The following is a 5,158-nucleotide window of genomic DNA, read 5'->3' on the forward strand; positions in this document are numbered from 1 at the left end:
AGAAGATTTACCATAGGTTCCCAGAGTGGGCAATACCACCCCCTGGGGGGCACTGGAATAATCCAAAGAGTGGTATTTTTTTTTGAAATGATGCAAATTAAAAAAAAAAGTTCAAGGGTTAAAGAAAGTAGATTTCTAGGGGGGCGCTGAGTAATTTTTTTTTTTGAAAAGGGAGTGGCAGGCCAAATAAGTTTGGGAACCTCCGATTCTAGCCCATCTTTGATTCACATTTTTTCCTCAATATAGCACATTCTAACACTTTTTGTCATCCTTAGCTTCCCCTGCTAACATCAGCTTATTCAGAACCTTAGCATCATTAAAAATGGACCACATCACATCTTTGTATTCATTCTCCATTCCATGCCTTTGCTTTCATGTCTTGTACATGTTTATCTATATATAATATATGTATAAATATTATATTCATAATATGTAATGTATATTTCCTTATGAACCTGACAGTTATCAATGAATATGAACATTTTTCAAATTCAAGAGACAGAAAAAGAGGATTTCATATGAAACTGCGAATCTATCATATATAGCTTTTCCCTTTAAAAAGGTATTTATATGTATATATGTATGCATACATATATACATTCATACACACACTATATATACATACATATACATACACACATGCATACATATATATACATATCTCCACTTTAATGCGGTAGTAACAACATTGCCTTTTTTGTCTGGGTCCCCCTTCTGAACTTCCTTCTGCTCTCTTCTGTGTTGAATGGGATGGCTGGATGGCATAGATGGAATGTTGGACTTGGAATCAGGAAGACCCAAGTCTGAGTCCAGCCATGGAAATGGTGGCAGGCTGTGTGACCTTGGGGAAGACGCTGGACCTCTCTGGGCCTCAGTTGCAACATCTGCAAAATCAGGGGCTTAGATTTCATGGCCTCAAAGTTCCCTTCCTGCTCTAATTCATAATCCTGTGATTTTTAAAATTTAAGTTTGCTGACAAGACCTATGCACCCACCTAAGGCTCTTTCTTAGGTTGTCCTCATCATTGGAATGATTTCTCTTTGTGTCTTCAGAATTTGATTCTTAAGAACTTCTCATACTTAAAATGATCATGATAATAAAAACTCATAATTATACAGCACTTTGAGGTTTGCAAAGCACCTTCTTCACAACAACCCTGTGAAGTAGATAGACACTCCTCCCTCTCCTCCCTCTGCATTCTATGAAATATGCTTCCCAGATCTACAGGACTGCAACCCGGCCATGCCTCCATTTCTCTCATCCTCTAGCTCCACTATCCCAATGGTGGAGCAGGTTCCTTCCTCCTTTACTTCAGCACCAGCTCTGTCTTGTTGGTATACATGGACCATTCTCTCCATTTCTTCTTCTGCCTTTTGGAGACTGAGGTTACTAGGCAACAGGTATAGCAACAGCAAATTCAAAGCCAACAGGCTCTGCATTATGTATACTGTTTTGGAGATTTCAATGAATGGAACATACCTTTCTTCCTTACAGAAGAGTGGCAATATAGTGTAGTGCATAAAGGCCTGGCTTTGGAGCCAGGGTTCAAGTCTTCTATCTGACACACTCTGCTTGTGTGACACTGGGCAAGTCACTTAATTTCTCTGTGTTTTAGGCCACTTCATAAGAGAAGATAGGGTACTTACATTGCTGGAGGGAGTTTCCTTAGCTGTGGATGCCCTATACCAATGAAATCATGGGTCTAGCTGCTATATAAAGGATGATTTATCTCTTCTAAACATGTTGGGGATTTTAAGGTTTAGTCAACCCTGCTTCCACTATTTTTTAAAAAAAAAATCATTCCTCATTTCTTAAATTTTGTTTTTTTGTGAGATCCTAGCTTTAGCAATAATTGCCATGATAAGGATGTTTCCATGGCTCAGATGTTCCTGGGAAAGCCCTCCTGACTGCACAGATGAAATAGCTCTTTACACCCTAGCAGGCTGATTGCTGGAGGTCAGGCTCGAGGTCGATGGCTGGAGGGAGGGCGGAAACAAAGTCATGGTCTGGCTGAGTGCACAGTACACTTTGGCCCATCAGCAGCAGCTAATGCTTCTTCAGTGACGAATGAAAAAGGACTCATCTCACTCCTTTGCAAACAAACAAGTCCTGGCTCGAGTCTCCTGACCTTTGCAATCAGATTTATGTAACTTCTAAGTCTGGTTTCTGCTGTGGGTGCTGCCTGAGGTCTGCTCAGGAAAATTCTCTGGGAAAACACCCATCTGTTACTAAGAATTAGCAAAGGATCAGAGAATCCGAGGACTGGGAGGAACTTCAATTCCATAAATAATGACTTTAGTCATCCATGATGCACAAGGTGCTAAGGAAAGAAAGAAAAATAATAATAGCCATTCTCAAGGCCTTCTCCTGGGGGATGGGGGGTGGTGGATAAATCGTGAGGGCAAAGCAGAGCCTTGAAGACCCATAGTAATCAAAGAGAACAAAGAAAACACTTTTGGCTAGATCTGAAATGGATCCAGTGGCACCTGAAATGGTCCTTGAAAGGGAGGGATCCTGAAAGATGGAGCTGAAGAGGAAATGCCTTTCAGATTGCCTAACGGAAGTGATCAACGCATATCAATAATCAATACATGTTGTGTGCCAGGAGCCCTTCTAGACGCTGGAAAGTCAAAGATGAAAATTAAGCAGTGCCCATTCTCAAGGCACTTACGTTCTATCAAGGGAGACAACATATGCATCCGTAAGTACGTGTAGAATAAACAGAAAATAAATACACGGTTGTTTAGGGAGGGAGGGCACTTGCAGTTTGGGGAGATTCATAAAGATCTAACTAACTTAGAAGATGGTGTTTGAGTTGAGCCCTGAAGAAATTTGGGGATTCTAATTAGGTGATGGTGAGAAGGGAGAGAGAGAGCATTCCAGGCATGAGCAACAGCCACAGCAATGGCATAGAGATAGAAGCTGTAGCATCCTACGTGAGGAATAACAGTAAGAAGACCAGTGAAGCAAGATGGTGGATTGGGAAGATGGAGGAGAGGGACGATGTATAGTGAAGGCAGAAATGTAAGTTGTGGAGGCTTTTAAAAACCAAAAGACAAAATTTATATTTGATCCCAGAGACGACAGGGAGAAAATGGAGTGCTGAACAGAGGAGAGACACAGTCATACCTGTGCTTAAGGAAAATAACTTTGGCAGCTCTATGGGTGAAGGATTAGAGAAGAGGGAGCCTTGAAGCAGGGAAATCAATCAGGAGTCCAGAGGTGATGCAGAGAGAGGTGATGACAGCTTGAACTAAGGTGATGCCTTTTTTTTTTCATTTTAAGGAAAATTCTTAAAGTTCTCAAAAGAATTGTAAATTGGTGGCAATTACGAGAAAGATTGGTTCAGTACATAGAATGTCAAGCCTAGAGTCAGGAAGACCATCTTCCTAAATTTAAATCTGGCCTCAGACACTAGCTATGTAACCCTGGATAAGTCACTTAACCCTGTTTGCCTCAGTTTCCTCATCTGTCGAATGAGCTGGAGAAGGAAGTGGCAAACAACTCCAGCATTTCTGCTAAGAAAATCCCAAATGGAGTCACAAAGAGTTGGACAAAACTGAACAACAACCTTGCAAAAATAAGAGAGATTGCACTGATAGCAATGCAAATCAGAATGATTCTAAGGTTTCATCTCATACTCAGAAAATTGTCAAAGATAGAAACAATCAGTGTTGCTAGAGCTAAGGACAGGCACACTGAACATTCCATTGGTGGCATCATCAAGTGATCTAACCATTCTGGAAAGCAATTTGGAATAATGGTCAAAAGGAGACTCTGATGTCCATTTTCTGGTCCTTACGACCTGTGTGGCATTGGGGAATCTCTTTGGGAATCAGTCTCCTTATGTGTAAAATGACTGGCTTAGCCTAAATGTTTTCTAAGATTCATTTAAACTCTTCATCTATGCTGTTCTGTTCCTAAGAATAAGCTCAAAATGGAAAGAGCCCTGGTATAGAAAAAACTAAGAAGAGAATGTGATCAGGGATCTATTTCAACTATGAACCAAATCAGGCATAGCAAAGATCATGAAAGATAAAATAGAAATGCTGACTATGAAAACCCAAGCTTTTGCATGAGCAAAATCAATGATCAATGAAGACAAAATTAGGAAAGAAATGGTAGAGGAGAAAATACTTCGTATCAAATATCACCAATAAAATCTGATCTGCAGAATATATACAGAATTGACAGTTGCATACTACCAAGAGCTATTTCCTAATTGTTAAGTGATCAAATGATATAAAGTTTTCAAAAGAAAAATCTTCACCTGTAAGCATACATATGAAAACATGCTCCAAATTATTCAGAGTGATGTGTATATTAAAACAAATCCCAGATGACAAAAAATGGTAATAGCCAGTGTTTGAGGAGCTGTAGGAAGAGAAGTACATTGATACACTATCTCTGGAGCTATAAAATGGTCCAACAATTACAGATTTTCATTTGGAGTTTTGCAAAAAGAGACTAGCTTTTCTTTATCCTTTTATCCAGCAATATCACTATTGGGCTAAGTCAAAGAAATCAAAGACAGACAAAAAGGTTCAACATGTATCGAGGTATTCATAGCAAAACTCTTTGTGGCAGCAAAAAAGCAAACACAACTAGAAACAAAATGGGTGTCTGTTAATTAGGGCAAATTTTTCTTTCTCTGTAGCCTCTCTTGGCAACCTCATCAACTTTCATTGGTTCAATTAGTATTTCTGTGATCAATAACTTTCAGATCTATCTATCTCTCTGAGCTTTTAAAAATAGATCATTAAAGACAATAATGTCCAACTCAAATAGAAAAAGGGTCAGTAAACAGTACGTGAGGATCCCTGCAGGTTGCATATTGACTTAGAAAGCCATAAATGAACATTATCTAGGTTTTATTTTTTTTGATCTATTTTGTTATACATTTCTCAGTTATATTTTAATCTGATTTAGGCCCACTGAGGAGAGTTGGAGTGGCAAGTTTGATACCTCTGATTAAAGAGATGATTGATAAATATACAGAAAACAAGACATCAATAACAGAGCCAGGATGACTTCATAAGAGCAGGTCATATCAGGTTCTTCTCATTTCCTTTTGTGACCTTTTGTTACCAAACCATAGATGCAGAGAAGGCTGTGAATGTAGTTTACCTAGATATTAGCAAAGCTTTTGATAAAATAT

This window comes from Phascolarctos cinereus, unplaced genomic scaffold, assembly GCF_003287225.1.
Source record: "Phascolarctos cinereus isolate Bilbo 61053 unplaced genomic scaffold, phaCin_HiC Scaffold_9;HRSCAF=440, whole genome shotgun sequence".
NCBI classification, from domain to species: domain Eukaryota; kingdom Metazoa; phylum Chordata; class Mammalia; order Diprotodontia; family Phascolarctidae; genus Phascolarctos; species Phascolarctos cinereus.